The sequence below is a fragment of the Bufo bufo genome, chromosome 1, assembly GCF_905171765.1.
Source record: "Bufo bufo chromosome 1, aBufBuf1.1, whole genome shotgun sequence".
Taxonomy (NCBI): Eukaryota; Metazoa; Chordata; class Amphibia; order Anura; family Bufonidae; genus Bufo; species Bufo bufo.
In genome coordinates this window covers 54,583,366-54,595,395 of record NC_053389.1, presented here as the reverse complement: position 1 = coordinate 54,595,395, position 12,030 = coordinate 54,583,366, and the positions used below count along the sequence as shown (strand labels likewise).

The window sequence follows — 12,030 nt, the reverse complement described above, 5'->3', positions numbered from 1 at the left end:
ATAAGTATTATGTATTACATAAATGATGTAAAACACAGGGCAAAACTGCCATGAAAAGAGTCTTGGGGATACTGGTGAATAGTATACTTTTACCCCATCCCGCATTATCACGTACATGTACGTGGGGGAATGTGGTGCTTTACCGCATTCCCACGTGCATGTACGTGATGCGATTAAACTGTCAGTGCACGGAGCGATGCGCTGACAGTTCCGTTTTGCTGACACACGGGGGTTGCTAGGCAGCCAGTGACGCCGGCGGGAAGCGAATCGCAACGCTCCCCGGCCATTACTGCAGATAGACCAATCACAGCGATGGACCAATCACAGTACTGTGTGTACTCTCCTTCTCTGATCGTCCCAATTCCTGTCAGGAAAGCGATCAGAGAAGGAGCTTTGTCAGAATCCACTCACCACAAACGGTTTAACCCCTTTTAACCCCTTCAGTGCCGAAACACCACTCTTCTGTGCCCAAATCAGTGACACAGATCAGTTCTGTGCCTCACCTGTCAGCCTGTCATCATCAGTTCTGTGAATCATCCCCTGCATCACACATAATTAACCCCTTCAGTGCCGATTTGCCACTCTTCTGTGCCTGTCACTCCAGCCTGTCTGTCCGTCCGTCAAGACACCTGTCACTCCAGCCTGTCCATCAAGACACCTGTCACTCCAGCCTGCCCGTCAAGACACCTGTCACTCGAGTCTATCCGTCCATCAAGACACCTGTCACTCGAGTCTATCCGTCCATCAAGACACCTGTCACTCCAGTCTGTTCATCTGTCAAGACACCTGTCACTCCAGCTTCTCCGTCCATCAAGACACTTGTCACTCCAGCCTATATGTCTGTTAAGACACCTGTCACTCCAGCCTGTCATGGTCTTACCTTCTTGCTGTTCTCCTTCGTTTGACATGTGCTGGCGGCCATCTTGGTTTCTGGGTTTCTTGTAGCCTTCCACCCTGCAGCTCCTCCTTCCCACTGGGAGGAGCTGGATGCCTAGCTCATATATATAGGAGGTCTGTGGCTTCAGTTCCTTGCTTGGTCCTCTTGTGTTCACATGCTTCTAAGACTGCTGCTGCTTCTGGTTCCTGATCCTGGCTTCATCTGACTACCCTGCTGGTTCCTGATCCTGGCTTCGTCTGACTACCCTGCTGGTTCCTGATCCTGGCTTCGTCTGACTACCCTTCTGGTTCCTGACCTCTGGCTTCGCAAAGACTCTGCTCGGTTTCACCATCCGTTTGGACTTTGCTTTACAGCTTTATTTTCAATAAAGCCTTCTTATTTTCACTTATCTCTTGTTGTACGTCTGGTTCATGGTTCCGTGACATTAGGACCAAGCCATGAATTCTGACGGTACAGGGCCATCCTCGCTACCCACGCTGGTTGCCAGACTTGATCAGCAGGATCACCTGTTGGGTCGGTTCGCTGTGGCGTTGCATTTCGCTCCCGTTGCCGATGGGTCGGTTGTCGCTCCTGGGCTCGCTCCTACTGCCGCTCCGGTTGTTGCGCCAGAGTCTACCCCGACACCTGTTGTTGCGCCTGCGGTGTTTCGGGGTATGACCGGTTCTGCCCCTCTTCCACAGCGCTTTGGGGGAGAGCCAACTCAGTGCCGAGGTTTCCTTAACCAGGTGGGCATTTATTTCGAGTTGCTGCCACATGCCTTTCCCACTGAGAGATCAAAGGTGGGCTTCTTGATCTCGCTGCTCTCGGACAAGGCCTTGGCCTGGGCCAGCCCTTTATGGGAGAACAACAATCCGGTGGTTGCCGAGTTTTCCGGTTTTGTTGCTTCTCTTCGGAAGGTATTCGATGTGCCGGCTCGTGCTGCCTCTGCTGCGAAGCTCCTTATGTCCATCAGACAGGGTTCACGATCCGTAGCTGAATACGCCATTGAGTTTCGTACCCTGGCAGCAGAGGTGGGCTGGAATAATGAGGCTCTGGTCGCTGCTTTCTCTCATGGTCTCTCGGATGCCTTGAAGGATGAGGTTGCAGCTAAGGACCTACCAGTTGAGCTCGAGTCTCTTATTTCTTTCCTGATTTTGATTGACACCAGACTCAGGGAGAGACCTTCCTTTAAGGAGAACCTGCGGAGGTCTTCTAACAGATTGGTGCCTACGTTTGCTGTCCCACCCGTGCCTCCCTCTCCTCCCACGCCTCCTGGGGATGACTTGTCTGGGGGTGAACCCATGCAGCTGGGGTTTGCTCGCCTGTCCGAGGGGGAGAGGGCACTCCGGAGACGCGAGGGCCGATGCATGTACTGTGGTCTCGGTGAGCATTTTCGGTTGGCATGTCCGAACCGTCCGGGAAAACGCTCGTACCTGAGATCCTGTCGGGGGCAGATCTTGGGTGGAGTCTCCTCGTCCCCGGTTTCCCGTGTTGACAAACCACTGATCACTGTTGTCCTCTCCTGGGTCGGGGGCTCGGTGACGACCCAGGCGTTGGTGGACTCTGGTGCTGGTGGTTTGTTCATTGATAGTGTGTTCGCTGCCGCCAATTCCATTCCTCTGCAGGCTCGAGGTTCCCCACTGGCTCTTGAGGCGATAGACGGCAGACCCCTTCTGCCGCCACACGTGACTCATGAGACCCTTCTAGTGGGGATAGCCATTGGTGCCGTTCACAGAGAGTCGGTCTGCCTCCAGGTTATTTCGTCTCCACACTACTCGGTGGTCTTGGGGTACCCCTGGCTCCAGAAGCATAATCCGACTTTCGATTGGAGATCGGTCGAGATCCTCTCGTGGTCACCGCAGTGTGGGGCTAGTTGCATCCATGGGTCTGTCAAGTTGCTGTGTACTTCCTCGGACTCTCTGTTGCCTCCTGAATACGAGGAGTACCGGGATGTATTCGATAAGGTGCGCGCGGTTGCCCTACCTCCGCACCGCCCATACGATTGTGCCATAGAGTTACAATCTGGTGCCGTTCCTCCTCGTGGCAAAGTCTATCCACTGTCGGTAGCGGAGAATGAGGCCATGGAGGAGTACGTGAAGGAGGCGCTTTCACGCGGACACATTCGCAAATCTTCGTCCCCGGCAGGGGCTGGATTTTTCTTTGTGAAAAAGAAGGGCGGTGAGTTGAGGCCTTGCATCGATTACAGGGGTCTCAATCGCATCACGATCAAGAACGCTTACCCGATACTCTTGATTTCCGAGCTGTTCGATCGCCTTAAAGGGGCCACGGTCTTTACCAAACTCGACCTGAGGGCGGCATATAACCTGGTAAGGATCAAGGCGGGCGATGAGTGGAAGACCGCGTTTAACACCAGGACCGGTCATTACGAATCCTTGGTTATGCCCTTTGGGTTGTGCAATGCGCCCGCAGTCTTTCAGGAATTCATCAACGATGTTTTCCGTGACCTGTTGCAGCAGTGTGTGGTGGTCTATTTGGATGACATCTTGGTATATTCTGAATCCATGGAGGCCCACATTCTGGATGTCAGACGAGTGTTGCAACGGTTACGAGAGAACAAGCTGTTCGGTAAGCTTGAGAAATGCGAATTTCACCGATCCCAGGTAACCTTCTTAGGTTACATCATTTCCGCTGAGGGGTTCTCCATGGATCCTGAGAAGGTTTCGGCTGTCTTACAGTGGCCCCAGCCCAGTGGTCTTCGTTCCCTGCAGCGCTTTTTGGGCTTCGCCAATTATTATCGGAAGTTCATCAGGGACTTTTCCATGCTGGCCAAGCCTCTCACGGATCTGACCAGGAAGGGCAGTAATTCCCAGGTCTGGCCGCTCGAGGCCATCCGAGCTTTTGAGGCCCTAAAGTCCGCCTTTGTGTCGGCTCCGATTCTGTCGCATCCCAACCCTGGGTTGCCCTTTGTCCTCGAGGTGGACGCGTCTGAGACGGGAGTAGGCGCCCTTCTGTCTCAGCGTAGAACACCAGAGGGTCCTCTGCTTCCTTGTGGGTTTTACTCCCGGAAACTGTCTTCCGCGGAGTGCAACTATCAGATTGGTGACAGGGAGTTATTGGCCATCGTGCAGGCCCTTAAAGAATGGAGGCACTTGCTCGAGGGTTCGGTGGTTCCGGTTCTCATCCTGACGGACCACAAGAATCTGACCTACCTTTCTGAGGCCAAGAGATTGACACCACGTCAGGCCAGATGGGCTCTGTTCTTGTCACGTTTTAATTACGTGGTCTCCTACCTACCCGGTTCCAAGAACATCAGGGCGGATGCCTTATCACGGCAGTACTCCGAGCTGTCCAGGGAGGAGTCGATTCCGACTTCGGTCATACCTCCGAATCAGATCCTGGCCGCCATTCGCACCAGCCTGACCTCTCCCCTGGGTGAGCAGATTTTGGCGGCTCAATCTGGTGCTCCCTCTGGGAGACCCAACGGCAGATGTTTTGTGCCTGAGGAGTTGCGCACTCGGTTGTTGCGAACCTACCATAACTCCAAGACCGCGGGGCATCCTGGAAAGAATCAGCTGTCCTGGGCTGTTTCACGTCTGTTCTGGTGGCCTTCCCTACGTTCCGACATCGCCGCATATGTAGCGGCATGCTCCGTTTGTGCCCAGAGTAAGTCCCCTCGGCACCTTCCGTTGGGCCTTCTGCAACCCATAGCCACCGGGGAGCGCCCATGGTCACACCTGGGGATGGATTTCATTGTGGACCTCCCTGCATCCCGAGGCCATACGGTCATTCTCATGATTGTGGATCGGTTTTCCAAAATGTGCCACTGTGTTCCTCTCAAGAAGTTACCCTCTGCACAAGAGTTGGCCACGATTTTTGCCAGGGAGGTCTTCCGGTTGCACGGTTTGCCCAAGGAGATTGTGTCGGATCGGGGGAGTCAGTTTGTGTCCAGGTTCTGGCGCGCCTTTTGCTCCCAGTTGGGGATTCATCTCTCCTTCTCCTCGGCCTACCACCCTCAGTCCAATGGGGCCGCAGAACGATCCAATCAGGCCTTGGAGCAATTCCTTCGTTTCTATGTCTCCGATCACCAAGACAATTGGGTTGACCTCCTGCCTTGGGCTGAGTTTGCCAGGAACACGGCGGTGAACTCTTCCTCTGGGACGTCTCCCTTCATGGCCAATTATGGGTTCCAACCTGCCGTGTTACCGGAGGTATTCTCTCCCCAGGATATTCCGGCTGTGGAGGATCACCTTTCCGTCCTACGTGCTTCTTGGGTACAGATCCAGAAGTCCCTTGAGGTCTCTGCGCAGCGCCAGAGACTCCAGGCTGATCGCAGACGAGCGCCTGCTCCTTCCTACCAGGTCGGAGACCGTGTATGGTTGTCCACCCGCAACCTCAACCTTCGAGTGCCCACTCCCAAGCTGGCGCCTCGCTTTGTTGGTCCCTTCCGAGTGCTTCGCAGGGTAAACCCGGTAGCCTATGCCCTTGCGCTTCCTCCTGGCATGCGGATCTCCAACGTGTTTCATGTCTCCCTGTTGAAGCCACTGGTGTGTAATCGTTTCACTTCCTCGGTTCCTCGGCCTCGTCCGGTCCAAGTGGGCAATCGTGAGGAATATGAGGTGAGCAATATCCTGGACTCACGCCTGGTCCGCGGTCGGTTGCAGTTTTTGGTCCATTGGCGTGGTTATGGTCCAGAGGAGCGTTCCTGGGTTCCCTCCGCAGATGTCCATGCTCCTGCCTTGCTCCGAGCCTTCCACGCACGCTTCCCTCAGAAACCGTTTTGTGCTCCGCGGAGGAGGGGCCCTTGAGGGGGAGGTACTGTCATGGTCTTACCTTCTTGCTGTTCTCCTTCGTTTGACATGTGCTGGCGGCCATCTTGGTTTCTGGGTTTCTTGTAGCCTTCCACCCTGCGGCTCCTCCTTCCCACTGGGAGGAGCTGGATGCCTAGCTCATATATATAGGAGGTCTGTGGCTTCAGTTCCTTGCTTGGTCCTCTTGTGTTCACATGCTTCTAAGACTGCTGCTGCTTCTGGTTCCTGATCCTGGCTTCGTCTGACTACCCTGCTGGTTCCTGATCCTGGCTTCGTCTGACTACCCTGCTGGTTCCTGATCCTGGCTTCGTCTGACTACCCTTCTGGTTCCTGACCTCTGGCTTCGCAAAGACTCTGCTCGGTTTCACCATCCGTTTGGACTTTGCTTTACAGCTTTATTTTCAATAAAGCCTTCTTATTTTCACTTATCTCTTGTTGTACGTCTGGTTCATGGTTCCGTGACACAGCCTGTCTGTCCGTCAGGACACCTGTCACTCCAGCCTGTCCGTCAAGACACCTGTCACTCCAGCCTGTCCGTCAAGACACCTGTCACTCCAGCCTGTTCGTCCAGACACCTGTCACTCCAGCCTGTCCCTTCGTCAAAACACCTGTCACTCCAGCCTGTCCGTCAAGACACCTGTCACTCCAGCCTGTCCCTTCAAGACACCTGTCACTCCAGCCTGTCCGTCCAGACACCTGTCACTCGAGTCTGTCCATCCATCAAGACACCTGTTACTCCAGCCTATCCGTCCATTAAGACATCTGTCACTCCAGCCTGTCTGTCTCTCAAGACACCTGTCACTCCAGCTTGTCCCTCTGTCAAGACACCTGTCACTCCAGCCTATCCGTCTGTCAAGACACCTGTCACTCCAGTCTATCTGTCAAGACACCTGTCACTCCAGCCTGTCCGTCCATCAAGACACCTGTCACTCCAGCCTGTCCGTCTGTCAAGACACCTCTCACTCCAGCCTGTCAAGACACCTGTTACTCGAGTCTGTCCGTCCATCAAGACACCTGTCACTCCAGCCTGTCTGTCAAGACACCTGTTGCTCGAGATTGTCCGTCCATCAAGACACCTCCCACCCCAGCCTCCTGTCCGTCTGTTAAGACGCCTGTCACTCCAGTCTGTCCGTCCATCAAGACACTTGTCACACCAGCCTGTCCGTCCGTCAAGACACCTGTCACACCAGCATGTCGGTCCGTCAAGACACCTGTCACACACTCCCAAGTTACATAAAAATAAATTATCCTGTAACTACGTGTGCCATCCTTCTGTGTGTACATACTCGTGTCCTGTGCTTGAGTGGCACCATTCTTTAAAATATAAGTCTCCTATGCCCCATGTGGATTTGTGCCACCTATAATTGTAAAATAATACATTACTTAAACCCTCTCTGCCCCAATAAGGATATTGGCACTACTCTGTGACCCATAGCCTCCTGAGGCTCATCGCCAGCCATCTGTGCTACCTGTGACACCTGTCAATAACTGCCAAGTGACTCAGGGAGTTTTTATCTTAAAGGATATACAGGATTTAAGTTCGTGGTTCAATAAAATAAAAATAAAAAGCCCAAAAAAATCTACGTTACTTTAGTTTAAAATGACTAAACAGCTTTTCACTGCAACGAGGCATTTGCCCTGCTTTTTGAGGATACCAAAACAGTGGAGATGAAGTGACATTTTTAGTTTCATCTTTCTCAAATGATTAATCTAATGATGAACCCCCTCGTAGGCGTCCTACGGGTAGTGCACAGTCGCAGCCCTGTACAAGTGACTCTTCATGGATCCCCGCAGATAACTATGTGCCCCAGGTGCCTGAATTTACAGCCACTCCAGGCATCAATGTAGATACCACAGGTTTCAGTGAAATTCATTTTTTCAAATTATTTTTCACTGATGACCTCATTAACTTGATGGTGGAAGAAAGAAATATATACGCAGAGCAATTTATTGCCTCCCATCCAGTTATCTTTTAAGGCCTCACAAATGGATCCCTACTGACAAGACTGAAATGCTAAAGTTTTGAGGACTTCTCCTAAGCATGGGCATTATAAAAAAAACAATAAGTTCATATCGAAACAAAGATATTCTTTATCACACCCCTCTTTACTTTCTTGCCATGCCCCGAACCCGTTTCAAAGCTATTCAAAGATTTCTACACTTCAGCAATAATAATGAATGCCTACCCACAAGCGACCCCAGTTATGACAGACTCTTTCAAATTAGGCCAGTGGTTGACACTACAATTTCAAATTTGGTCAATTATATACCCACCAAAAATGCCTCTCAGTGGATGAATTACATTTCCGCCAGTACCTGCCCAATAAAAGGGCTAGGTATGGCGTGACGTTGTATAGGGCCTGTGAAAGTGTATCCGGGTATACATTGCGATTTTGCATTTACGAGGGAAAAGATTCAAAAATTGAGCCACCCAATTGTCCCCCCGTTCTGGGTATAAGTGGGAAGATAGTATGGGATTTAGTCCACCCCCTGTTTGACCACAGATACCATCTATATTTGGACAACTTTTACAATAGTGTCCCTCTCCTGAATTGCCTTGCTGCCAGAGGCATATGCACATGTGGCACAATTAGACAAAATCAAAAATGCCTCCCTAAATCCTTTATAGATCAGACAGTGTGTCGTGGGGAAAGCAGGGCCCTTTGCTCAGAAAATTTGATGTTATTATTATTATTATTTATTAATAAAGCATCATTCATTCCATAGCGCTGTACATATAAAAAGGGGTATACATACATAATACAGACACTTGTACAAAGCATGAACAAGACGAGTTACAAACTGGTACAGAAGGAGAGAGGGCCCTGCCTGTAAGGGGGCTTACAATCTACAAGTTATGTGAGAAGGACACAGTAGGAGAGGGTGAAGCTGGTCATAGCGGTATAGAGGTAGCAGGGTCACTGGTTGTAGGCTTGTCTGAAGAGGTGGGTTTTTAGGTTTCTTTTGAAGGATTCCACTGTAGGTGTAGGAGTCTGATATGTTGGGGTAGCGAGTTCCAAAATGTGGGGGATCCACAGGAGAAATCTTGGAGGCGATTGTGGGAAAAGATGATAATAGGAGAGGAGAGAAGGAGGTCTTGTGAGGATCGGAGATTGCGTGTGGGGATATATCGGGAAAGTAGCTCAGAGATGTAGGGAGGGGACAGGTTGTGGACAGCCTTGTATGTATTTGTTAGTATTTCGAACTGAATTTGCTGGGCAATGGGGAGCCAGTGAAAGGATTGGCAGAGGGGAGAGGCAGAGGAATAACAGGGTGGATTAGTCGGGCAGCAGAGTTGAGGATAGATTGGAGGGGTGCGAGAGTGCTAGATGAAAGGCCACAGAGGAGGATGTTGCAGTAGTCTAGGCGGGAGATGATGAGGGCATGTACAAGCATTTTCGCAGGCTCAAAATTGAGGAAACTGCAGATGCTAGAGATGTTATTGAGTAGGAAGTGGCAGGTGGTGGAAAGGGCTTGGATGTGCGGTCGAAAGGAGAGGGCAGAATCCAAGGTCGCGTCAAGGCAGAGGACTTGGGTGACCGGGGAGAGTGTGCAGCCATTGATCATGATAGATGTTGGGGGGGTTGAGAAAGATGAGGGAAAGATGAGGAATTCTGTTTTATCCATGTTAAGTTTTAGAAAAAGAGAGGAGAAGAAGGAGGATATGGAAAATAGGCATTGTGGGATTCTGGATAGTAAGGTGGTGATGTCTGGACCAGAGAGGTAGATTTGTGTGTCGTCAGCATAAAAGTGATACTGAAAGCTATGGGACTCTATGAGCTGTCCCAGGCCGAAAATGTAGATAGAGAAGAGTTTGGGTCCTAGGACAGAGCCTTGCGGGACACCAACAGAGAGGGGATGAGACGAGGAGGTGGTGTGAGAGTGGATGGGAGATGCTAAATGTCCGGTCCGTGAGGTATGATATGATCCAGGAGAGAGCCACGTCAGTGATGCCAAGAGATGAGAGAGTTTGTAACAGAAGGGAGTGGTCGACAGTGTCAAAGGCAGAGGACAGGACAAGGAGAAGGAGGACAGAATAATGTTTTTTGGTTTGGGCTGTTAGTAGGTCGTTGGTGACTTTAATGAGGGAAGTCTCAGTTGAGTGGTGGGGTCGGAAGCCAGATTGTAGCCGGTCAAAGAGGGAGCAGAAGGATAGATAAGAGGACAGTTCAGAATGGAAATGTTGCTCAAGTAGCTTTAATGCATATGGAAGAAGTGATATGGGTCGATAACTGGACAAAGAAGATGGGTCAAGTGAAGGCTTTTTGAGGATGGGTGTAATGGTAGCATGTTTAAAACCAGAGGGGAAGACTCCAGAGGTTAGTGATAGGTTGAAGAGAAGAGTTAGGACTGGGATAAACACTGTGGTTAGGTTAGGGATGAGGTGGGATGGGATTGGGTCAAGTGCACAGGTGGTGAGATGTGATCTGGAGAGTATCGTGGAGGGTTTTTCTTCTGTAATGGTGGATAAGTGGGTTTTGGGAGAAGAAGACTGAGTAGGTGTGTAGAGGGTCTGTGGGGACTGTTCGCTGAAGCAATCTCTGATGTTGACTATTTTTTGTTTGAAGTATGTGGCAAAGTCCTCAGCTGAGAGGAGAGGGTGGGGGCGCTGGCAGACGGAGAAGGGAATTAAAAGTGTTAAAAAGTTGTTTAGGGCTGTGGGACAGGGAAGATATGAGAGATGAGAAGTAGGCCTGTTTTGCATCAGCAAGTGAGGATTTAAAAATGAGGAGGGATATGCTGTGAAGTGATCCTTAGAGTGGGATTTCTTCCATCGCCGCTCAGCAGCCCTGGAAGCTTAACTGAGTTTTTTAGTTAGGTTGGTGTGCCAGGGTTGTCTGTTGATTTTTCAGGTTTTGTTGTGTGTGAGGGGGCCAACAGTGTCCAGAGCTGTACTTATTGTGGTGTTATATAGGGTGGTGGCAGTATCTGGGTCTTGGAGGAAACAAATGGTAGAGAGTGGCAGAAGGGAGTCAAAGAGCAAGCGAATGTCAAGATGTTTAAGGTTCCTGCGGGGGTGTGCTAGTGTGTGGACCGGGGGAGCAGCAGAAGAGATCAGTAAAGAGAAAGTGAGTATGTTGTGGTCGGATAGGGGGAGAGGCGAATTAGAAAGGTTAGAAAGGGAGCAGAGGCAGGTAAAGATAAGATCCAGAGTGTGACGATCGCTGTGGGTGGGAGCGGGAGACCACTGTGAGAGGCTGAAGGGGGAAGAGAGTGATAGGAGTTTAGAGGTGGATGAGTGGCAGGTGTCGATAGGGATGTTGAAGTCACCCGTGATGATAGTGGGGATGTCGGCAGAAAGAAAGTATAGGAGCCGGGTGTTAAAGCGGTCAAGAAAGATGGTGACTGGGCCTGGGGGGCGGTAAATGATAGCTACTTGGAGGTTGGAGGGAGAGTAGATGCGAACAGAGTGTACTTCAAATGAAGTGAGTGTAACGGAGGGTAGCAGTGGAGTTGGGCTGTAGGAGCATGTGTCTGATAGGAGAAGACCAACTCTTCCACCATGTTTGCTACCGGGACGGGGTGTGTGAGTGAAAATAAATCTGCTATAAGAGAGTGCAACAGGGGAGGAGGTGTCAGAGGCTCAGCAATGTTTCTGTGAGACCAAGAAAGGAAAGTTTTCGAGAGATGAAGAGGTCATGTATGTAGGACAGTTTGTTACAGACAGAGCATGCGTTCTATAATGCTCCTGCAAGAGGAGCTAAAGGAGCAGGGGTTAGAGGAATGGTTATTAGGTTCAAGGGATTGCAGAAATTTGTAGAAAGAGATTTGTAGTAGGAGGTAGAGGTTATAGTGGGGATCTGCTGAGGGGACCTGGATTTGGAGAGATATCACCAATCACCAGCAACAAGGAGAAGCAGAGAAAGTGTTAGTAGGTGAGAATAAGAGAGGGCATGAGGTATCTGTGTGTGTTTGGGAAGGAAGTGTTTTACGTTGCCAAACATGTTTGTGCAAGCTGTCAGATGAGAAGGTAAGATGGAGGGAGAGATGAATAGTTCCTTGCTAGGTGAATGGATGTGTGGTATTTAACCTCCTCAGCCCCCATAGCATAAACACCCTGAAAGACCAGGCCACTTTTTACACTTCTGACCTACCCTACTTTCACAGTTTATTGCTCGGTCATGCAACTTACCACCCAAATGAATTTTACCTCCTTTTCTTCTCACTAATAGAGCTTTCATTTGGTGGTATTTCATTGCTGCTGACATTTTTACTTTTTTTGTTATTAATCGAAATTTAATGATTTTTTTGCAAAAAAATTACATTTTTCACTTTCAGTTGTAAAATTTTGCAAAAAAAAACGACATCCATATATAAATTTTGCTCTAAATTTATTGTTCTACATGTCTTTGATAAAAAAAAAATGTTTGGGTAAAAAAAAAA

At 50.1% G+C, this 12,030-nt stretch overlaps 1 protein-coding gene across 8 annotated transcripts in view; it reads left to right on the top strand.

Moving 5' to 3' along the window:
- Window positions 1–12,030, top strand: part of SBK2 (SH3 domain binding kinase family member 2) — a 108,369-nt gene that overhangs the window by 72,804 nt on the left and 23,535 nt on the right. Inside the window, exon 1 of one of the 8 annotated variants that reach the window (XM_040424212.1) lies at window positions 11,612–11,617. The exons of the other annotated variants lie outside the window; for them this stretch is intronic. The gene's annotated coding sequence lies outside the window, so the exon portion shown is untranslated. Of the gene's footprint in view, window positions 1–11,611; window positions 11,618–12,030 lie in introns of those variants that run through there. 8 annotated transcript variants of the gene reach the window in all.